General features: G+C 41.9%; 1 long non-coding RNA gene across 1 annotated transcript; it reads right to left on the reverse strand.

Moving 5' to 3' along the window:
• Window positions 1-19,611: 19,611 nt before the first annotated feature.
• LOC115797511 (uncharacterized) lies at window positions 19,612-24,737 on the reverse strand. The gene is made up of 6 exons (XR_004021424.1): window positions 24,243-24,737; window positions 23,721-23,833; window positions 20,961-21,133; window positions 20,607-20,708; window positions 20,351-20,455; window positions 19,612-20,163 (listed from the first exon to the last, which is right to left on the reverse strand). It is a non-coding gene; the product is annotated as an uncharacterized LOC115797511 (long non-coding RNA).
• Window positions 24,738-24,965: the final 228 nt, after the last annotated feature.

The following is a 24,965-nucleotide window of genomic DNA, read 5'->3' on the forward strand; positions in this document are numbered from 1 at the left end:
ATTTCGATATATAATTTTGAACGAGAAAGTAGACAGAGCTGACAACCATCTATAACTTGTGGCATCCAGTTTAGCTGAAGTTAATAAGTATGTTAATGGATTGCTGTCAGTAATCACGGTAAAAGGGATTCCATATAAATAATCATGGAATTTATCAGTTATTGCCCACTTAAGGGCCAGAAATTCCAGTTTATGTGCAGGATACTTGGACTCATTCTTGGAAAGACCACGACTTGCATACGCGATAACTCTGCTTTGCCCTTGTTGCTCTTGGTACAAGACAGCACCTAAACCAGTGGAACTTGCATCAGTGTGCAAAATGTATGGCTTATGAGGGTCAGCAAAGGCAAGAACTGGGGTAGAAGTGAGCTTGTCTATAACAGATTCAAAAGCTTTTTGACAAGCGTCAGACCGACGACTCACAAATGGCTCCTTGGGATTGTGATAGCGTTTCCAATTGACAACAGAGTGGCTCTTCTTTTGCAATGGCGGATACCCCCCAGTAAGGTCATGTAGAGGCTTAATGGTGGAAGAATAGCCCTGTATAAATCGACGGTAATATCCAGCAAAGCCTAGAAATGAGCGCAACTCTTTCAAGTTCTTTGGGACAGGCCACGATTTGAGGGTCTCGATCTTATCAGGGTCTGTGTGAACACCATCCTTTGATACAACATGTCCCAAATATTTCACAGATTTCTGAAAGACCACTCATTTTTCTATTGACAACTTAAGGCCAAACTCTTTTAAGCGATGCAAAACCTTTAGTACCCTTTCCTCATGTTCTTCTAGTGTGGGTGCAAACACTATGAGGTCATCAGTGAAAACTAAGACTTCTCTTAAATTCATGTCCCCCACACACTTCTCCATAAGCCTTTGAAATGTACTGGGTGCATTGGTAACTCCCTGCGGCATTCTGTTAAATTCCCAAAATCCTAAGGGACACACAAAAGCTGTTTTGCATTTATCTGCCTCATCCACTTCAATCTGATAATATCCAGATTTAAGATCAAGAACAGAGAACCATTCTGAACCAGAGAGAGCAGTGAAAGTGTCCTCCAACTTTGGCAGTGCATATGCATCTTTGATGGTTTGTAGATTCAGTTTCCGATAGTCAATGCAGAGCCGCACACTTCCATTTTTTTTTCCTCACAACAACAATCGGAGATGCAAAAGGCAACTCAGATTCTCTGATGACACCAGACTCAAGAAGCTCCCTCAAATGTTGCCTCACTGCATTCAGATCTTGGGGATGAATTGGTCTAGGACGCTGCTTAAAAGGGGTGGGATCTGAGAGTTTAATCCGATGTTTCACTTGTCAGTTTTTCCAAAATCAAGGTCATGCCTGGCAAAAATTTCTGAGATGTTATTCAACCTCTCACTTATCCAAAACTTCCACATTGGTGATAAAGGAGAATCCCCAAAATTAAAGTTAAGTCTGGGAGTTGGAGATTCAGAGGACAAAGCGTCAGGTATGCTCTGTTCCTTGCACTGAATGGACTGAATTGCATTAATCTCAGCGATGGCAGCCCTAGCTCCAATGGTCACATCATGGTCGGATTGATTAGTAATCCCAACAGGCAAGCAATATGGTGAGTGGCGAGGAAAATCCACTAGACAAGCCTGGACTAACAAACCCCCTGGCAATGGAAAACTGGATGGATGCTCAATAAGAACTGATGTTTCTGGCTGGAGGAGACGTGTAACGGCTAAACCCTCCAAAACAACAGTCTGCCCAGCTGGTATAACCTGCGGTGTTTCAGCATGCAACTTCACTGTGCCATGAAAATCATCAGTTGCCAGTTTATGTCTCAGTTCCAGTATCTTGCATACAGACTTATAGCCATAAGGGGCAGGACAAAATGACTGATTGTTTGCAACATGGCTGTCAGACACAAGATCAAGGGTGTTTGTACCAATGAGTATGGATGGTTAAACCTCACTGACAGTATAATCAACCAGAACTAAATGAGCTAAATGTAAACTTTTGGCCTTCTTATGTTGCTACATATAAGACTTAGGCACTGAAAAAATATTTGAAGTTTATTCTAAAAACTGTTGTGGTCAGAAGTTTACATCCACTCACCACATGTATGAATGTCATTGTAATTCGGGGTTTTTAATGATTTTTTTGTATTGTTCTTTTTCCAGGGTGGAATGATTATATAGCATCCATGTTTAACGACGGGTCCACAAGTTTGAGTTTACTTGTGATTTTCTGTCACGGCTTGTGAGCTGACAACGAAAAAATGCAGGACCCGAAAACAGCTCTGGAGTTCAAAGTTTTTAGGTTGCTGAGAGAGGGGAAAACTCAGATGCTGCAAGGGTCCATAGGTTACCAAGGGTCAGAGGGCGAGCAGGCAGTGTTAGTGTTGCCACAGAGAGTGGGAATGTGATGGCACTTCTGCTGGTGAAACAAGATGTACACTGTGGTAAGTAGATGATCTGGTGGCAACTGGGTGGCCCCACTGATCATTAAGTACTAGAACTGGATTGAAAACAGGTGTGTGCAGCTGAAGAGCAGGATCCACCCTGCTGGAAGGAGCCTGCCTGTGGAAAGGCCCTAGCCCAAAAGGACACAGCAACACCCCATACCATGGCATTTTCTTTGATCAACACATGCTCAAAAGTATATCTACAGGCTCATATATATACACATACACTCACAAGTTACCGTATTTTTCGGACTATAAGCCGCTACTTTTTTCCCACGTTTTGAACCATGCGGCTTATAGCCCGGTGCGGCGTTTCTGTGGATTTTTCTTTAACCACCAGGGGGCTCTTTAGCAGGATATGAATCATGGGACGTCAAAGTTGGAAATCAAAGAAGAAAGCGCCAACAAGTGCTAGCAGCAGGCACAAAAGAGATTTTTTTCAAACTCCCTCATCATGGAAACCACAAAAAGAACTTCCTATGATGCCGCTTTTAAGTTGAGGGCTATCGACCTGGCACTACAGGAGGGAAATAGAGCCGCTGCACGTAAGCTCGGCGTGAACGAATCAATGGTGAATTGACTTGTTATAACTCAAATTTGGGGTTGTCTGTCCCCCTCTGCTGAGTGCCGAGTAATTGTGGAAAACCAAGAGCGGCAGAGATACCAGCGGCTTATAGCCCGGTGCGGCTTATATATGTACGTTTCCAGTTTTTTCCAAAAAATTTGTAGGTGCGGCTTATAGTATGGTGCGCTCTATAGTCCGGAAAATACGGTATTTAAAAAGTGGTGCTGAAGGTTGTACAATGTCTAGTCAGTAAGAAGGAGAATTGTAGATTTACACAAGTGGGGAGGTCTCTTGGAGCAGTTTCTAAACAGCTGCAGATTAAGAGATCATCAGTTGAAACAATTGTATATAAGTACAAGTTATTTGGATGTGTCGTCATTTTTCTAATTCTGGAAGAAAACCCAAACTGTTACCCTCAGATGAGAGGAAATTGGTTATGATGGTCAGGAACAACCCAGAACAACCACCAGGGATCAAGTCTGCCATGAACTGGAACACCTGTACAGTGAAGTGAGTTTTACTGTCCAGGGACTGAGAGGCTCTCCATCAAAAAAGAAGTTCCTTCTCCACAATCGACACCTTCAAACTCGGCTGAAATTTGCAGCTGCCCACATGGACAAGCCAAATGCCTTCTGAGGTTGGATGGTCAGAGGAGACAAAGATTGAACTATTTGGACACAATGACAAGAGCTGTGTTTTGGATGAGTAAAGGTAAGGCTTTCAGACCTAATAAGACTGTACCAACTGTGGAACCACTGTGCAGCATGGTGATGGTAGCATCATGCTCTGGGAATGTTTTGCTCCCAGTGGTTCTGGTAATAGCACAAAGTGAATAGAATCACTGAAGAGGGCACTATATCCAAATTCACCTCAAACAGCTAAACATTTTAATCTTGGACATGATTGGGTGTTCCAACATGACAATGATCCCAAAGACACATCAAAACTGATTTTGGAATGGATAAAGAAGGCTAACAAGAAGCTTCTGGAATGGCCTTCCAAAGCCCCAACCTCAACCTTTGAAAACTTATTGGAGTAAGTTTAAAAGCTGGTTCTGTGCCGGGAAACCAACCAATTTAAATATCATCCATCCATTTATTTGTTCATTCATTCATTTATTCAGCTTATCTGGGTTCAGGTTGTGATGGCAGCAGTCTGAGATGCCCAGACCTCTGTATCCCTAGTTACCTCCTCCAGTTTATCTGGGGGAACAATGAGGCGTTCCAAGGTCAGCCAAAAGAAATCATCTCTCCAGTGTGTCCTGGGTCTACCCTGGGCCACCTCCCTATTTAAAAGAACTCTACTAATTCTATCAAATATCCAGCCAAAATTATATCATATGACTGTTTATGGCTACCTTTGAGGTGTAACTTGCTAAGTGACATTTAACCATATATTAATGTGGGTGTATGTATCTATATCTATATCTATATCTATCTATCTATCTATCTATATCTATATATATATATATATATATATATATATATATATATATATATATATATATATATATATATATATATATATATATATATTATGGAATGCCGTTTAGGAAATATTATATATATATATTAAAATGAGAGTCTGAATATATTGAATGAAACTTGAATATATTGAATGAAAGTCTGAATATATAGAATGAACTCTGAATATATTGAATGAAAGTCTGAATATATAGAATGAACTCTGAATATATTGAATGAACTCTGAATATATTGAATGAAAGTCTGAATATATTGAATGAGCTCTGAATATATTGAATGAACTCTGAATATATTGAATGAACTCTGAATATATTGAATGAAAGTCTGAATATATAGAATGAACTCTGAATATCCTCCAGAGAACCAAGGGAAAAAGTGTCTTACAATTTCTGATTTTTTATGATTTCCTATCTATTTGGGCCTAAAAAAACACCTTACAATTTAAATTTTTTAAAAAATATTTTTTATTTAAATTTTATAGCATGTCCACTGTAGAGGACAAGAGGACAATATTCGTGTGAAAATAGAACTAAATTTTGAAAATGAGAAAAAAGGAGCAGATTATATCTTCTGAGTGATATTTACCCAAGAACACATTTAATTTGAACAAAAACTATAAAATTCTGTATCATTCTTGTGTTACTTGTTGCTTATAAGGACAAAAATGTATGTAATAATACATTACAATGAAACGACAAACATGAATTCAGTTCAACAGTAAATCATAGGCACATAGAACCTAACTAATCCTGCTTTTCTTCTTCCATTTTATCTGTGATAATCCTGGAAGCATGATTTCTTTTTAGTTATGCAGAGGAACATCTTGCATTTGGTGCACCTAATGTATGTCTTGCCATTGCAGCCCTTGTTCCTGCATCTTTCTGCATGTTTGATGTCCTTCATCTCTGGCATGTGTCGCGCTCCTAGTCTGCGCACAGATGGCTCTGGTTGTGGGATCCTTGTTTTAGTTGGTGGCTGATAGTCTTCCTCACTGTCCTCACTGCTGTCAGCAAATGAAGGACTATCCAGCAGCTCTTCAGCCAGGTGCAACTTGAAATCCAGGTACTGCTGTGTATTCTTCACTGGTCGATTCAGCGCTTTGCTGTCACACTTGTACTGGATCCAAGCATTTGTGATGGCAACATCAAAGAAATGTGTCATCACACGTGAAGTCCACTTCTTGGTCCTGGTTGACATGCGGTAGAAGCTCAGCATTCTATCACAGAGGTCTACGCCACCCATGTTCTCATTATACTCCCTGATTACTGCTGGCCGTCTCACCTGGATATGGCCTTTGTCTTTGTTGGACCATCTGCTGCAGACATCTTCTGGATCTTTCCCATATACAGTCGAGGCCATGAGAACTGGTTTATTATCAAACCATTTGGTCACTGCCAGCTCAGGCATCTTCCGGACTGCCATCACTGAAGCTCCTCTCCCTTCTTTTCTCAGCTGTTTATATTCTGGTAGCTGGCATTGCTTTGGAACCCTGTTCTTCATAATGGTTCCAGTTGCTGGAAGACCCTTTGAGAGCAAAGCGTCCATGAGCCCAATAGTGGTGAAATATCGATCAAAGAACACATGAGTTCCTGTAGGAACTGACTCAACCATTCGCAAGACTGCTGCAGCTCCAACTCCTAGTCCTTGGCCCCTGAATGTGTTCTTGCCCTGATACACCTTGAAATCCAGGACCAGGCCATTTGGGGAAGCAAGCACAAAAACCTTTAGGCCAGTAGGGTTTGGCTTTCCTGGCACATACTGCCTGACTGGGGAGCGGCCTGTGAAAGGGATGATTTGCTCATCAATGCACACCTTGTCACACCTTGGAAGCCTGAGACAACCTTGCCTCACACAGTCAAGCAATGGTCTGACTCTCCAAAGAATGTCTGATTTCTTTGCCTCTTCAGTTACATCCAGGTCATTGACAATCTTGAGTGAGCTCCTCAGCTTGTAGAACCTATCCCTTGTCATTTTCTTGCTAATAACTGGCACTTTAGTTTTTTTAGCCCAAAACATTTTGACTCTGGGATAGCCAAGGCAGGCCATGTGTACTGATATGCCAAAAAAAATCTTAATTTCTTGGGCAGTAGTATTCAGTGACACTCCTGCGGTTTGCAGCTGTCTTTGATTTGTAAAAGCTGCGAGATCCTCAAAGATTGTGTCATCGATGTACTGTGAAAAGTACTGGATTGGACTCCAGTATTCACGTACTTTGGGGTCATCTTGGTAGGCAGGAAGCCCAGGTAGAACAGGTGTGAATCTGTTATGATGTAGGGAAAAAGACACAAATAATATCAAGTTAATAAATGAGTAACATTTATTATGAGTAACATCCATTTGGATGAATTCAGTAATTTCAGTCTCATAGATGTGATATGACTCCCCAATGACCAAGCATTTTTTTTATGTAACTTTAGGTAACCAGCATATATTTAAAAGCATTTACACATAGCACAAATATTACAATAATCCAGCATGATAATAGAATTGAATACATTAGCCTGAAACTAAATAAAACATACAAGTTAGTCCTGGCCCATAGAGCACGACGACTTTCCTGCTCTCTCTCTGCCTCTGTCTCATCAGATTCGCCTGCATCTTCTCCCTCTCCTTCATCATCATCATCATCATCTTCTCCTATCACAGGCTGATACTCATCATCCTCGTCCTTTTCCTCATCTGAAAGCTCCAAATCTGAATCTCCCTCTATCATCTGGTATAGAATCCTCTCTGCTTCACTACGTTCTCCTACAATTGTATGCAGTCATTAAATACATTAAAATTGTCCCGATGTCCACTACAGTTGACATTCATTAAATCACTGTTATTTCCAAACTGAAATAATGAAACTGTTTTCAGATGTAAAAATATTGTTATTAACATGTTTATGAACAATAACATGTATAGTTATCATGGTAAAAATAGCAATAGATAAAGAATATTTGACTTACCTCTCCTCTTTCCATAAAATGTGGTTGCTGGTATGGCAGCCATCTTGAAAGAGGAAAAAAGTAAAGTTCCCAGCATGCAATGCCATTACATGACACATCACTGGAAAGCCCAGGATGTCCTCTACAGAATACTATAGAGCTTGTTAGGGTAACTCCAAGTACTTCAGGAAGATAGAGGTGAAAAGAATGTCCAATTGTAAAAGACATCAATAAATGGGCCAGGTCTCTGGAGGATATATTGAATGAACTCTGAATATATTGAATGAAAGTCTGAATATATTGAATGAAAGTCTGAATATATAGAATGAAAGTCTGAATATATAGAATGAACTCTGAATATATTGAATGAAAGTCTGAATATATAGAATGAACTCTGAATATATAGAATGAACTCTGAAAATATTGAATGAAAGTATGAATATATTGAATGAAAGCTGTGGTCACGGAAGCGCCATCTAGTGTTTTCGTTACGTAAAGCGCATAATATCGCTACAAGAAGCGGCACTATGAGTCAATCTGCAGTTCATCTTCACTGTTTCATCGTGGAAGACCAAATGCAGCGAACCTCTCAGGTCAGAAAGCTCCTGCATGCAAGCTAACACTACGCAGAACATGCACAGGCACCCTCCACAACAACAGGCGCCGTCTACAATCTGAGATGTGGATGTGGAAGGCATGTTCTGCTTATTGTTAGCTTGATACGCAGGAGCTGTCTGACCTGAGAGATTCACTGAATAAAACTCTTCATCAGTAGCATGATTAGGAACACTGCTGCTAGCCTCTGGAGCTTGAAAAAGGCGACTGGACTTCTTTTTGTTTCTTGAAGACGTTTCACCTCTCATCCGAAAGGCTTCTTCAGTTCTCAACCAAATGGTGGAGAGACCCAGGTATTTAAACCCCTGTGGGCGTAGTCCCCTGGAGGTGGTTATGACCCTCTATTGATCATGTGCTTGAACACATGTGCCCAGGTGTGAAGGGGGCGTGGGTCATATTTAATCAGTGGTTTCAGTTGAAACCAACTTAGGACTCCGCTCCATTGTTTCCTGTGGCCTATTGAGGTCACTGGAACAAAGGTGTGAATGGGGGTTGAGACGTCTGGGAAGGGAGCTCAGGACAGCACTGTAAGCGGGGGAAAGTTGGTGACGTAATCCACCTCCTCTGTTCAATGATGGTTGTTCACAGTGGACATAGATGGCTTCTTTCACTCCTCTTTCAAACCATCTGTTTTCCCTGTCCAAAATGTGGACATTGGCATCCTCAAAAGAGTGCCCTTTTTCCTTCAGATGCAGATGTACTGCTGAATCTTGTCCTGTCGAAGTGGCTCTTCTATGTTGTGCCATTCGTTTGTGAAGAGGCTGTTTGGTTTCACCAATGTAGAGGTCCGAGCACTCTTCACTGCACTGAACAGCATACACTACATCGCTGATCTTGTGTTTGGCGGGTTTGTCCTTGGGATGAACCAGTTTTTGTCTTAGGGTGTGACTTGGTTTGAAGTATACTGAGATGTCATGCTTGGAGAAAATTCTTCTGAGTTTCTCTGACAAGCCTGACACATATGGGATGACAATGTTGTTCCTCTTGTCCTTCCTATTCTCTGTAGTTTGTGTTTGGCCTTCATTCCTGTGCATCTTAGCTGATTTGATGAAGGCCCAGTTGGGGTAACCGCATGTTTTGAGGGCTTTCTTAATGTGTGTGTGTTCCTTATGCTTCCCTTCTGCCTTAGAGGGAACACTTTCCGCACGGTGTTGTAGGGTCCTGATCACCCCAAGTTTGTGTTCCAGAGGGTGGTGGGAGTCAAAGAGGAGATACTGGTCTGTGTGTGTGGGCTTCCGGTAAACTTCAATGTTGAGGCTTCAACAGGCACAACAGCTTCCTATAGTAGACCTCATCACAGCAACAGAAACCGCTATAAGAAATAACAAACTTTCTCATCCTGTAGCAGAACAGATCAGGATGAAAGTTTCAGCCACTCTCTCCAGTGCAAGACTTCCTCCATCCAACCTCACCATTCAGGAGAAGAAGGCCATCACAGTCCTAAGCAAGGATCAAAACATCACCATACTGCCAGCCGACAAGGGGAGGTGCACGGTTGTGCTGAATTCATCGGATTACCACAACAAAATTACTACACTCCTCAGTGACAACAATACTTATGAGGTCTTGAGACGTGATCCCACAAGCAACTACAAGAAAAAAGTTGTTTGCTGCCTGCAACAACTTGAAAAGGAAAAAAGCCATTGACCGCCCCCACTTACTACCGCCTGTACCCTGGAGAAGCCACTCCATGCATTTATGGACTCCCAAAGATCCACAAGGAAGGAGTCCCACTTCGACCCATTATCAGCAGTATAAACTCGGTCACCTACAACATTTCCAAACACCTCGCCACCATCTTATCACAGCTTGTTGGCATCACACCCCACCACATTGAAAACTCTACAGATTTTACTAACAAGGTCCAGAATCTTGTACTGGATCCAGATGAAACCATGGTGTCCTTTGATGTGGTTTCACTTTTCACTTGCATACCTACAACTGAGGCAGTGGAGACCGTCAGAAGACGACTACAGGAAGACGATTCCTTACTGAACAGAACCAGCTTCACCCCAGATCAGATTTGTGCACTTTTAGATCTCTGCCTTACCACAACATATTTTAAATACAATGATGGATTCTACAGACAGAAGCATGGATGTGCCATGGGCTCCCCAGTGTCTCCCATTGTAGCCAACCTTTACATGGAGGAAGTGGAAAGTAAAGCTCTTGGTTCTTTCAAAGGGATGGCACCTAGCCACTGGTACAGATATGTAGATGACACCTGGGTCAAAATCAAAACCCAAGAAGTAGAAGCCTTCACTCGTCACATTAACTCAGTGGATAAATACATACGTTTTACCAGGGAGGACACCAGAGATAACAAGTTACCATTCCTGGACTGTGCGGTGCTTATCGAGGAAGATGGAAGCCTCAACATTGAAGTTTACCGGAAGCCCACACACACAGACCAGTATCTCCTCTTTGACTCCCACCACCCTCTGGAACACAAACTTGGGGTGATCAGGACCCTACAACACCGTGCGGAAAGTGTTCCCTCTAAGGCAGAAGGGAAGCATAAGGAACACACACACATTAAGAAAGCCCTCAAAACATGCGGTTACCCCAACTGGGCCTTCATCAAATCAGCTAAGATGCACAGGAATGAAGGCCAAACACAAACTACAGAGAATGGGAAGGACAAGAGGAACAACATTGTCATCCCATATGTGTCAGGCTTGTCAGAGAAACTCAGAAGAATTTTCTCCAAGCATGACATCTCAGTATACTTCAAACCAAGTCACACCCTAAGACAAAAACTGGTTCATCCCAAGGACAAACCCGCCAAACACAAGATCAGCGATGTAGTGTATGCTGTTCAGTGCAGTGAAGAGTGCTCGGACCTCTACATTGGTGAAACCAAACAGCCTCTTCACAAACGAATGGCACAACATAGAAGAGCCACTTCGACAGGACAAGATTCAGCAGTACATCTGCATCTGAAGGAAAAAGGGCACTCTTTTGAGGATGCCAATGTCCACATTTTGGACAGGGAAAACAGATGGTTTGAAAGAGGAGTGAAAGAAGCCATCTATGTCCACTGTGAACAACCATCATTGAACAGAGGAGGTGGATTACGTCACCAACTTTCCCCCGCTTACAGTGCTGTCCTGAGCTCCCTTCCCAGACGTCTCAACCCCCATTCACACCTTTGTTCCAGTGACCTCAATAGGCCACAGGAAACAATGGAGCGGAGTCCTAAGTTGGTTTCAACTGAAACCACTGATTAAATATGACCCACGCCCCCTTCACACCTGGGCACATGTGTTCAAGCACATGATCAATAGAGGGTCATAACCACCTCCAGGGGACTACGCCCACAGGGGTTTAAATACCTGGGTCTCTCCACCATTTGGTTGAGAACTGAAGAAGCCTTTCGGATGAGAGGTGAAACGTCTTCAAGAAACAAAAAGAAGTCCAGTCGCCTTTTTCAAGCTCCAGAGACTACTATGACCTGGATAACTGAGAATCTACACAGACATACTGCTGCTAGCATTATGTTGGCCAGTTCATGCATTTGCCAGGGTGTTAATTAGCTACTCATTATTTGGGATTTCTGCCACTAAATTCCCTGCAGATTGACTATTTCTTGTAGCGACATAATGTGCTTTATGTAACGAAAACACTAGATGGCGCAAGAGCTTCCGTGACGTCCGTTTTCATTCAATATATTCAGACTTTCATTCAATATATTCAGACTTTCATTCAATATATTCAAGTTTCGTTCCATATATTCAATATATTCAGAGTTCATTCCATATATTCAAGTTTCATTCTATATATTCAGATTCTCATTTTAATATATATATATATATTATATTTCCTAAATGGCATTCCATAGTATGTATATATATATATATATATGTATATGTATATGTATATATATATATATGTATATATATATATGTATATATGTATATGTATATGTATATATATATGTATATGTATATATATATATATATGTATATATATGTATATATATATGTATATGTATATATATATGTATATGTATATATATATGTATATGTATATATATGTATATGTATATATATATGTATATATATATATATATGTAATCGAAATCGTTAATTTCGATTAATTAATTACGGGGAAATTAACGCGTTAAAAATTTTAATGCATTTTAATCGCACTTTGCACCGTGGAAAGTTTCTCAGTGCACGAGTTCCCGGCATACAGATTATATCGACGCACAATGTCCAAATTAGGGGCCGCATCCTGCGAATGACCCGGCCCACGTCTTTCGCAGCCCACGAACACCACAAAGGCCGGAAGTGAGCAGCTAGCCTTCATATCAGCGTCACCTCTGCGTAGCTCATGTCGCCTAGCAACCGTGAGTGCGAAGCACAGCTGTGTAAAAGCAGCTGGTTAAACGGAGAAAGAACTTTTTCTCCTTTTTGTGGTTTAATTTTAAATCTTTAATTCAAAATAAGCTGTTAAAACAAGCGTAACACATTTAAACATCAAGGTATACAGCTGAGAGAATGATTAATTTCCAACTATAACAAGTGAGATATTAATGTTGAATAAAACTATCCAGTTATGATGCTTAACTTTAATTTCAGGAGTCTGCTTATCACAGGAGCACTTCCACCCTTCGTTGGTCTGTGTAGTAGACTGGTGGGAAAATAAACAACATTTTGAAGTTTAAGCTTATGTATATTGATTTATTCATCAACCAAACTTAAATTAATATTTATCATGTTAAATATTGAAATGCGATTAATTTCGATTAATTAATTACAAAGCTTGTAATTAATTCGATTAATTTTTTTAATCGAGTCCCACCCCTAATATATATATATATATATATATATATATATATATATATATATATATATATATATATATATGTATATGTCAGCTCAGTCTCAGTCTCCCAGTGTCAGCTCAGTCTCCGGCTCAGTCTCCCCAGTCAGTTCAGTCTCCGGCTCAGTCTCCCCAGTCAGCTGTGGCTCCAGCAGCTTTCCCTCGGCCGGCCTCTGCGAAGCTCCCTGCACCCGTTCCTGTTCCGTGGGTGGGAGCACCAGCGCCTCAGTCACCTACGCCGCCTGCAATAGTCACCCCTCAGCCACCTCAGTCTGCTTCCACGCAGTCTGCTTCCACGCAGTCTGCTCCCTCTGCGTGGAAGCAGACTGCGAGCTAGAGGGAGCAGACTGCGTGGAAGCAGACTGCGAGCTAGAGGGAGCAGACTGCGTGGAAGCAGACTGCGAGCTAGTCTGCTCCCTCTAGCTCGCAGTCTGCTTCCACGCAGCCAGCAGCTCTCCCTCGTGCTCAGTCAGCTCTAGCTCCAGTCGCTCTCCCTCGCCCTCAGTCAGCTCTAGCTCCAGTCGCTCTCCCTCGCCCTCAGTCAGCTCTAGCTCCAGTCACTCTCCCTCGCCCTCAGTCAGCTCTAGCTCCAGTCGCTCTCCCTCGCCCTCAGTCAGCTATAGCTCCAGTCGTCTCCCGGCCTGCTTCCACGCAGCCAGTCGTCTCCCGGCCTGCTTCCACGCAGCCATCTTCTGACATACCCAGACTGTCCCCTGAGCAGCCCCTGCTGCCCAGGATGACGCCCACTCAGCCGGCACCATGGCCCTCTACAGTCCGCTCAGCTCCTGCTCCCTCTGTAATTTTGGTTCCCTTAGCTTCCCCAGTGTCAGCTTCCCCGATTCCAGTTCCTTTCCAGTCAGGTACCCAGTCAGTCTCAGCAGCTTCTCTGTCTCAGCCCCAGTCTCTCCCGTCGACTGCTGTAGAGTCCCTGGTCTCTGAGTCAGAGTCCCAGTCAGCTCCCCTGTCGCCATCAGACATACCTAACCTATGCCCTGCAAAGCAGCCCCAGCCTGCGCATCCAGTGTTCGAGCATCCAGAGGATCCCGCTCAGTCCGAGCCGCCAGGGGGTCCCGCTCGGTCCGAGCGCCCGGAGCCAGGGGGTCTCCGCTCTGTCCGAGCCGGTGGGGGTCTCCGCTCAGTCCGAGCACCCCGAGCCAGAGGGTCCCGCGCCGGAGCCAGGGGGTCCCGCTCAGTCCGAGCGCTCCGAGCCAGGGGGTCCCGCTCAATCCGAGCGCTCCGAGCCAGAAGGTCCCGCTCAGTCCGAGCCAGTGGGGGTCTCCACTCAGTCCAAGCGCTCCGCTCCGCCCGGGGGTTCCCCACCAGAGCCCGGGGTCGCCCGTCTCCGCCGCCGCATGCCCCGTGGCCGGCCTCCAGTGTCCTCTCCTCGTTGTCGCCGCTGCTGCTGGAGGCGCGGTTGGCCTCCCTCATCCAGACTCTGCTTGGTGGCCCCTTGGCCTCCAGTGACTCCTCCTCGTCGCCGCCGCCGCTGGGAGCAAGGTCGGCCTCTAGTGTTTCCTCCTCGTCGCCGCCGCCGCTGGGAGCGCGGTCGGCCTCCAGTGACTCCTCCTCGTCGCCGCCGCCGCTGGGAGCGTGGTCGGCCTCCCTCGTTGGGACTCTGCTTTGTGGCCCCTTGGCCTCTGCGGCCTCCTGAATTATGTTTTCTGATTTGGGCCTTCCCCTGAACTCTTCTGACCTGTTTTTGGGTTTCTGTGTTTTGTTTTGGTTTCTGGACTTCTTCCCGATGCCCTTGTTTTGCTTCTTGGCCTGCCTTGTTGTTTTTTCTGTTTTGTCCCTTGTGTTTGGTTTCATTCCTGGGCCTTCTTCCTGTTTGCTCCCTGCCTGGGTTTTTGTGTTTTTGCCCTTCCTCACCCGTTTCCTCCCCGGCCATGACACTGACAGCATGCAATCTTTATCTCAGTGACATTCTCAGAAACAAAGGTGAGCGATAATACTTAATGTGTGCTTTTGATTAGCATGTTTAACGGTTTGTCATTGCTCATAGTGGCCTTGTATTAGACATTTTCCAGAATGTATCCAGCAGTTTCTTCTTCCACAGAAGTTTCAGTGTGAGGCTGCTGTCAGCTGCAGTGCCATTTCATTCATTTTTTGCATGATTTTTAGAGAACTAGATTTTTCTACCATAGGGTGAACTAGTGTGTTTCCATAGATGACCTCTGTATGTGTATACTTATTAAAGGAAGGCATGTTTCTTTGTCTTTTTTTCTCTTAGATACAGTGAATGATAAAACATTAGGAGGAGACAAGCAGCAGAAGTAGCTTAAAGAGGCCGCTGCACAGAGATCACCTCAACCCTGAGATCAGGAGCTCAGAATAACAAAGCATCTGAAGCAGCTCAGGTTTGGAAAGAAGCTTTACGTATTATCATATTATTACATTAAAAATTGTTAACAGGTTTTGTAATGTGACAAAACTGTGATAGTTAGCTTTATATTTTTGAACAATTTCATTCAATATAAATAATATAGTGGATTTTGTAACACACAATGTGTTAGCCCTGCAATAAATTTGGCAGCCTGTCCAGGGTAGACTCTGGCTTTTACCCTGTGCTAGCTGGGATAAGCTCCAAACTCCCTGTTGTCCTAAATTAAATAAGCAGAAGAAGGTGGATGAATGCACTGTATTTCAGTTATCTCATCTTATATTTTAATGATTTGCAATCATGGGAATATTTTTATGTTCCTCCAGCTATTCAGTGTCTATCTATTGACTGTCATTCTTGCTGTGTATTTTAAGGATATCCGACTAGATGGTTGTTATGGTCATATTACAGAAGTGTTCCTTACATATCAGATACTCCACAGTCCAACACTGCTGACACAGGAGAGGGATGACATGGAAACAAAAGGTGAGCTAAATTATTTATTTTCTTTTAATACATGTTTAACATTCACTTGAGTGTTACTTGCCATACATAACTGTGGCTGTACACAACACATCAAGCTGCATGGTGCAAGAAAAATGACCAAATCTTCTCTTGTTGTGGTTTATTGTCTTGAAAGCAGCAGACGCCCTTCAGAAGAAGTCCAAGAAGAAATATTTGAGGCCATGGACTGAAACAGTATTTTTACCTGTCATCATGAGAAATTTGGGGTGACAGTTTTAATTTTTTGTTGTGCTTAATGCTTACAGTCTAAAACATCTGCTGTTGATATTTAACACAAAGAGAAAAGTTAAACAGCTTTTACAAGTTTGATATTCTGATCATCACTCTGTACACGAGGTGCTGTGATTTAATTTCAAAGGTCCTGGTGAGCCATTTACACCAACCAGGGACAGTTTAATTAGACCACATTTGTATTCTAATTACAAATGTGGTCTAACATGTTTTTGTGTTCTCTGTGCTTCAGGTTCACAGCAGACGGAAGAAAACTCAAACAGCCACTAATGTAGTCGTTGTGCTGACTGTAGACTGAGGGATCTCTTCAAATTGTTGTATTCCTCCTCTTCCTCGTCACCCACTGCTTCAGCTCTTGCTGACTCCATCAGACCGCAGCAGTTATGTAATTTAGCCATGAAACATTTCGTCACCCTCACAAAATTATGGTCTACTTAATTTTTTTCAGGCTTTTCAGAAAACACAAAAAACTGAACCGAATGTTGAAAATTATTTAGACAAAAATAAAATAAAAAAATGACTTTGACCATTATTTTAGGAGGGTGGCGATGTATAACCTTGTTTAACCTATTCAGGAAGAAGCACTGAGATTAATAAGGGTGGTTTCTCAGGGTGGTCTTTGTACACCACCCTGAGAAACTTGCTAAGCATGACAGGGAATAGATACGACGTAACCCCAGATACACTGAGCCTCATGGTGAACCAAGTCTGTCAGATAATGACAACAGAGAACCAAGTGCACCTCCCTCCTAAACTCACCAGCTGCACCAACCTGACATTTCTCCTCCCTGAGTTAAATATATGGATGGAAGTTAGATGAGTACAAACATAAAAACCACTGGTCCGCAGACAGAAGCAGTGAGCTGAAATCAACAGTTGAAACACACAAAGCTACCTGAGACGCTGTATTGAACTACATATAATTTAATTATTTGACCTGACTGGTTTCACCTCAGATGTTCTTCTTTCTCCTTTTGGTAGATCAAAGCATCGCGTGCTGTTTCTCCCATCTCTGTTATGATGCCAAGAAGAAGAAGCTGCTTCAGAGAAGTGGGCTTCATGGTCTCAGTGCACAGGCTGCCAGTCACACTCACACACTGCAACATGTGTTTTCACTGCCGCAATCAAAACATTGAACAAATTCTTTGATTATGGATTGTTGTTAGGAGCTGTGCTATGTTACTGCATGCTAAGATGTGTTATTAAACAAAATGGTGCATTCTATTTTGATGACAGCTGCACCCCAAGCTTTTGTTTTAAAACGTTTATTTATTTTCCAGTGGACAAAATCTTTGCTGTTACACATGTCTCTCATTTTTTCCATATTTCTGTGTCTAGCTCTTGAGTGTCATGCTCTGTCTTTTCTCTGACAGAGAGCCTTTAAAATATTAAAAAGTGCCTATTAATTTTACTTTTAAATCATCTTTATGTGGATGTTATCTTTTCATTTGTTGTTTTTTTAATGCTCACACTGCTGTGTAGTGTACAGTAGAGACATTTTAGTTTCCTAATTATGAGACTGGGCTGCTTGTCTGTGATTTGTAACTTTGTATCTGTTTGTGACTCTGCAGAGATTAAAGCTGTCATCCAGTCTCAGCCTGGATCCACTGTTTGATTTGACTGAAGGTTGCTAAGCTTTAATTATCATGATACATTTTAAACTCTGATTAGATACACAATTTGAAGTTCACAATCCAAATAAAATAAAATTGCAATGACAAACGTGAACAGCTGTACTTATTTCAGAGACATGAATGAACATTTATTAATTTTTACTTTAAATATTTGGCTTCATAAAGCGCACTGATGTTAGTGTATGTTAATATTGAGATCATTTTTAGGCTGAAATTGTAATGTGGACCTGAGCTGGTCCAGAGAAAATAAACACATATTAATTAAAATAATATTCAGGTGATGCCTTTACCCTATGAAATGCGCACACAATGACGTCACCTCATTCACTGCTAGCTACATCGTATCATTCATGATCATTTGTGTAAACAACGTTTGAAGATGCCGCTACAGCTCTGCAGCTGTAATTGTTTCAAATCATATTTTTGCTCGTTTGAACTCTGAGGATGTTTTTAAAACGGTCTTAAAAGGCTGTTTCTATGGTGGTTGTCACGGACGCCTCAGTAGCTTCTTAGGCTAACCTGGCGCGTCCGGTTCCTGCTGCTAGCTATCTGCCGCAGGAAGGCTGCGTCCCATTTCAAAGAGCCGCTGCTCCGCCGTAACTGTGGCTCAAACACCACTTTATCCTTTAAGAAAAGGGCTTTTGTAGCCACTGATGACGCACACGCACCTGTATGCACGTCACTGTCACAGTGTGACTTCACTAAAACCTCTAAAGTATTGTTTATAAGATGGAAAATGAACCGGGCAGGGATCTGATGATGGAGGCTCTGCAGCTGACGTTTCACAATCCTGATTGACTCGCTGTACATTCATAGAATTCATCAGAGCAGAGTTTAGACTGCACAGTGTGCTGCACTTACTGTTACTGTGTCAGCTGCTGCCTTCATATATGTTTACTGCTGAGGTTTGATGAAGCAGGTGGAGGAGAGTCAAAGAATGCTCACAGCCAGCTCATCATTTCCATGCAAGGAGCCTGCTTTGATTTTAGTTTGATTTATAATCCTGAACCAAATGTTAGATATGACTGATGGGCTGCAGACCTGCAGGGTGCAACATAACTTTCACCCAAGGATCCCAGGATAGAGCCTATCCCCACCAAGACCCTGGGTGGATCAATGGTGAAAATGAAGACTGATAATCAATATGGATATTAAATAATATTCCACTTCTTATGCAATTTCCTACTTATTTGTTAGATTCAGCAAAAGTAATATGGATGACATTTAGAGTCTGAATTACTAACCCTAGCTCAGCATACAGTGATGCCCTGGACTGCCAGTATTATTAGTTTGAGAAGGAGAGTAGTTTTGGTCACAGTTTTGATTATAAAATAAAAGGGAAAAATATAAGCAAACAAAAAGCTTAACATTGTGAAGACTTGGAAGAACAATGTAACACTGATGAGAGGATTAGGCTCATTATTAATGATGAGTTAGACCATTAATTCATGTTCTATTGTGAATTGTCATTGTTTTGGTATGCTTATGGTCACCACCTCCAATCCAGTTATATGCAAAAACAATAAAAAATTGTATATAAATTTGATTTGATTGACAGTATTATCAATAGCATAAGAGCACATTTTTCTAATATTTTATTAAAGATTTGATACTTTATTTTAATTATACTTTACTTTGATATTTTATTTTAATGATACTTTATCATATGCCAGTCCTAATGCCAGAAGGATTTTTCACAGCTCCTGCTTTAAACAGAACTTTATAATTTGACCGCATGTATGTTTAAAAGGTAATAACTCAATAATAAAAGCATAAAAACACTGTTATTATCTCAACTATAATCACTTTATAAAAGTGAATTTCCTTTCTCAAACCTGCTGTGAGTCACTGCTGCTGACCACAGCTGAAAACAGTGGCAAAGCTGAGTTACTGAATTCAAACATGTGTATGTGCCTCACTCAGAGGAAGAGGACTCGAAGGACACACAGAGACGGGGTAAAAGTCAAAAATCCAAATCTTTAGTCAAAAACAGGCAGTGGGTACACACAGCGAGGCGAGCAGTCCACAAAACAGTCTGCAAGGGTCACACAACACAGATCAAAATGAAACAGAAATTTAAATAAACAGAAATCAAAAAACTTGAAGCAGGTGAGGTTACACACTGACTCACAATCAGTTCCAACGAAGAGAAAACCAAGAAAGATTACAAAAGAAATCAGGAAATGACCTCAACGTGAAAAACATCTCATGCATCATACATGTACATAAACACGCTGTACAGGTACAATATGGTAAGTGTTAATATTCAAAGCTGGCTCTACTTAAAGCTTTTATAAAGTCACTAAGTCATCAGTGATTAAATTATTCTTTTCTTATGTGCAGTGAGTGTGGCCTGTAAAAATGCAGTTTTTTCAGTTAAACTGAGTTTTTTTGATTTTTGTTTGTAAAACAAGTGCAAAACAGTCGTGGTCAGACTTTTACAGTCGTAGTTGCTCTTGCTGTCATCTTCATAATCGCTGTGATCGACACGTGACATCAGTCCCTTCTCTCTGAAGACTCTTTAAAACGTCACCTTTGACCTTGAGGGGAATAAAGGAAGCACAGGTTCAGGCAGCAGCCAGGCAGTTAGAAAGTAGATGTTTTGAGTGACTGCTGTATGGTTACTATGGTTAGGTTACTGTACTTATCAATGTACTTGTACTTGTATTTATTAAAGTACACAGACCGACAGAGAACAGATGCTGATTGGTGCAGGAACACGCTCACCTGTGGAGCCCACTGAAGCTGCGGTTTTCTTTTGTCTGTCTCAGTCTGCTGTTGAAGCTGGAGCCTGTTTGGACAGTCTGATGCTGAGATCCTGCCCATCTGAGTCTGAAAACACACAGCAGTGATTAGTTTGTATTATGGTCAAAGTTGGATCTTTATTTTTGTCCTTCTTGTGAGGCTAAAGTGGCTCAGACTGTCTCTCTATAATAGGCTCTCATTTGAAAGTAGCGACAGGGTTATCGACTGATCCACATACCTTCACCTGCATGTTTTCTTTGAAGCTGCAGGCAGACTGCCCTCCGCCTTGATTCACTTGTAACTCTGCAGACCAGCTGGCCTCTGAAGTCATACTCAGCATCTGTAGCAGGAAACAGGAAGTTCAGCTCAGATTCTTCCATCTTTTTCCTCCATGTTTATATGAACACTCCTTCTAAGATGGGCAGCAGGTAAGATTAAAGAGTTACACACTTATTAAACAGTAACAGGTATTGCTTGGTTGCTGGGTTTCATTGTGTGTATAAAAGTCCCAAACTCAGCCTATTTATTATAAAAACACAGCACCAATATTCAAAGATTCAGATATAAGCAGCCTGTAAGTGCTGTGCTACACCTGCAGTGCAGAAGAACATCAGTCAGCAAGTCCAGACAGTGAGATGGACTCATCTCCTCTGTGACTCCTGCAGTTCTTCAGGGTAAGGACCACAGTCTCTCCATGCTGTCACCATCTGTCAGCCCAAACCTCTCAAACTGTCTGCTGCTCTGCTGCTTCCTCTGTGATTAAAGCTAGTTGGAGAAAATCACATGCAGAAGTGAAGAATATTATATTACTAAACATTAGAGCTCAAGGTTAGATAACTTTAGATCTTCATTTCAACAGCAGAACAAACAGATCAGAGGACAGGTGGCAGCATTTCATAATCATGGACAGTGAGATGTTGGGTGGTGTAGCAGCTCCTGATTCTGAATGAATACAGTTTCTTTCAGGCCCCTCTTCTGTGGAACCAGCTCCCAGTCTGGATTCAGGAGACAGACACCCTCTCTATTTTTAAGATTAGGCTTTAAACTTTCCTTTATGATAAAGCTTATAGTTAGGGCTGGATCAGGTGACCCTGAACCACCCCCATCTCCCCTAGTGACACTACTATAGGCCTAGGGTGTTGGGAACGTCCCCTGATGCACTGAGCTTTTATCTCCACCTCCCACTTTTCACTCATCGTGTGTCTGTACCCACTGCTACCCAGCATCAACTGTGTTTGTCCGACTCCTGATGCTCGGTTTTCCCTTTTTTCCTGTAGATGTTTTTCTGCAGATTGCTCAAGCAGTAACTCATAATATTTTTTCAAGAATCATCTCAACCATGGCAAGCTTATGATACTTTGAATATTAAAAATAGTAATACTCTCACTAAGCTATGAACCTAATTACCCATATTCATGACTTATGTAAGGGTGATGCTACAGATGTTACAAGGATAAAACCTTTTGTAGACTTTTATGCCATTCCAAGTATTTTTTATATGGTAACAATCAATTACTGTTATTATTGTGTCAATTATTATTGTAGAACTGTGGCCAAAGTCACATTTGTCCAGAGGTGGCAAAAGTACTGACATTCTGTACTTAAGTAGAAGTACAAGTACTTGTGTTAAAAAATACTTTGGTAAAAGTCAAAGTACTGGTTCAACTTCTTTACTTAAGTAAAAGTAAAAAAGTACAGGCTCTGAAATTTACTCAAAGTAAGAAAGTAAAACTAGCTCTTTGGAGGACGTTTCTACCTGCTATTTTTGTGTAAAGCTAACTGAACCTTATTATATATTATTGTAATAATATAAAATAATACATGAAAATCCAAATGTTATTCCAATCTAAATTTTAATTCTAATGAATGTACTCAGCTTGAATAACAAACTGTGAAAGGGAATTTAAACACAGCTCTATTCTCTGTGTCCTCCATAGTAGAGGGTGACTGTGTCTCCACCTAAACACCAACATGAGGATACTCAGGGGTTACAGTGGGATTCAGAAGGTGGAGGAACCCTAAGATCAGCTGTAGTGGCTCTGCATGGGGAGAAGAATCACAAATTTCTATTGTGAGCTCCAGTAAATGATGTTGGTGTGCAGGCTGTGATCAGCTGACCTGCTGCTGCTGCTCTGAGGTTTACTGCTCTGTGTGGATGAAGTGAACTCACAAAGATGTAACCCAGTATTTCACAGCTGTCTGAGCTGATCTCCATCCCCTACACTGACAGCATACAGGCTGTAGAAATGTTGGATTCAGTGAATGAATCTCAGCATCAGCAGCTTTGATTCAAACTCATCTCTGCTGCACTGATGTAACTCTGACCATGAACACAAAGTGCACCAACACAGAGCTTTACTGTAAATACAGTACAACAAGATAACCTGTTTATTACGTACTAAACTGCAGTATTTTCATACAATCTTTGAATTACACAAAGTCAGCATACTTCAGTTTATTTTCCAGTCCTTACCTTTAAATCTAACCTCTTCTTCCTCTCCTGTCCTCTTTCTCCATCTCTGAGTGAACTTCTCTCTCTTTGCTCTCCCTGAAATGCAGCAGCTCTTCTTTTAGCTAGCAGACACACTGTGTGACAAACTGCACACACTTTGTGTGTTTGCTGTTTGCTGATGTTGAGCATTTAAAAATGTTGCATTTACCTGCCACACGTTACTCCCTTCATGCTCGCTCCTCTTCAGTAGCGCTAGCTAAGCTGTTTATGTGCCGCAGCGCAATTTACGGACTCGGTCCGGCCCGCTGTGACCCCTGATTATAGCGCTGTAAATGAGACATTAATTACATGGGTTTGTGTATTTAATCCCTTTGTACCCGATAAGCCGGTGATGGAGGATACGCCAGTACAATTGTCTCTTATATGTTAATATTCCTCCGTTTAGGCTCAGATCGCTTGATGACTGACGGCGCACTGACCGGAAACGCAAACTTCTCCCTGACGTGTTAAAAAGTAACGAGTCTGTTTTGAAAATGTAAGAAGTAGAAAGTACCGATACTTGTGTAAAAATGTAGGGAGTAAAAGTAAAAAGTACTCAGAAAAATAAATACTCAAGTAAAGTACAGATACCTAAAAAATCTACTTAAGTACAGTAACGAAGTATTTGTACTTCGTTACTTCCCACCTCTGCATTTGTCATTACTTTATTGTTCTCTTCTTGGCAAATGGTGACAAACATCCGGGCAGTTCTTTTCTCCTGTTTTCTTCAGCATGTCGAAGTTACCGAAGATTAAAATAGTGATAATTATAGAAGACATTTCTCTCTTTTCCATCTGTCTAATCACAAATTTTATACCTCAGTTATTGCACTCGTTATTGTGTTCTACAACTATGACTAACCTGAGCAGGCTTGGAGCTAAAAGAACAGGACTGCAGGGATTCCTTCTTTCTGAGCTTTGCTTCCTCACAAGACCAAAGGTGACAGCCCGGGTCACAATCATATCACGATCCACCTGAGAAAGAAACATGTACAGTAATACGAGGTTTGTTGTTTGACCCTGCAAAAAGACCAAGGTCAGAAAAGCCCAGAGAACACAGATACACAGGGTCCAACATTCATACTCCAATATTAATTCTTCATAAATGAAGAGCACCAGGTTGACACAGTTATACTATTACTAGATATCACATTACTTTGTATGAATGAATAATAAACCAGAAACAAACTTTGGAGATACTGAGCATCAAACTGGAGACCAACATCTACTAAACATCTTTGTTGAAGGAGCCCATCAGAGATCTGTAGAGTGTAAACCTGTGGTATAAGCAGCAGCCACTGAAATATTGCTGTTTTGTTTAATAAGATCCACCACATGAAAGCCAGGGTGGGAGGGGTTTTATGACCTCTGCAAACTGACTGACCTCTGCAGGTGTGAAGTGGTTTCTCCAGAACAGGAAAGCTGCAACCCCCGAATAGAAATCTGACTCTCCAGTCACAGGCAAACAAAAAGCTCCAGCAAGAAGAGGCTGTGTGGGTCTTGCTGGATGTTGCTGATCAGAGCCTGTACATCAGCAGAGGGCTTCTGCTCCCACTGACCCACCTGGATAGTGACTGCAGAGCTGCGCTAGCAACAGAAAACAGAAATAACATTTAAAAATCCAAACAGGATTTCTCTAAAGACCACTACACCATCTTGGAATCAGTAAACAAAAATGCATCACAAATTTATAGAAAATCATTGATTCTTTTTTTGAATTAAATATGAATACATTGCTTAACACATCACAACAGACTTTCTAGAACAATCTAAAAAAGAAGTTAGTCTGTCCACATGTGATTGTCAGGGTGTGGATGGAGGGCTGGAGCCTATCCCAGCAGGCACAGGCAGGTTCACCCTGGACAGGTCACCAATGTGTCACAGGGCTGATAGAGAGACAGACATGAGTTAGAGGAACAAATCCATTTAAAATTACTGTCAGCTCACTTCAACTACATGTTTGTGTGCTTCTGTCCTCACATCCATCTTCTCAGGACGCTGCACTGAATTGTTGTTAGTCTTCTTTAGACAGACCTCACAAAAGGTTGATGTGGTCAGTCCAGTAATCTGAAGATATCTTTGCACAGGGATGAATCCAGTACATCTC

Source organism: Archocentrus centrarchus, chromosome 18, assembly GCF_007364275.1.
Source record: "Archocentrus centrarchus isolate MPI-CPG fArcCen1 chromosome 18, fArcCen1, whole genome shotgun sequence".
Lineage (NCBI taxonomy): Eukaryota > Metazoa > Chordata > Actinopteri > Cichliformes > Cichlidae > Archocentrus > Archocentrus centrarchus.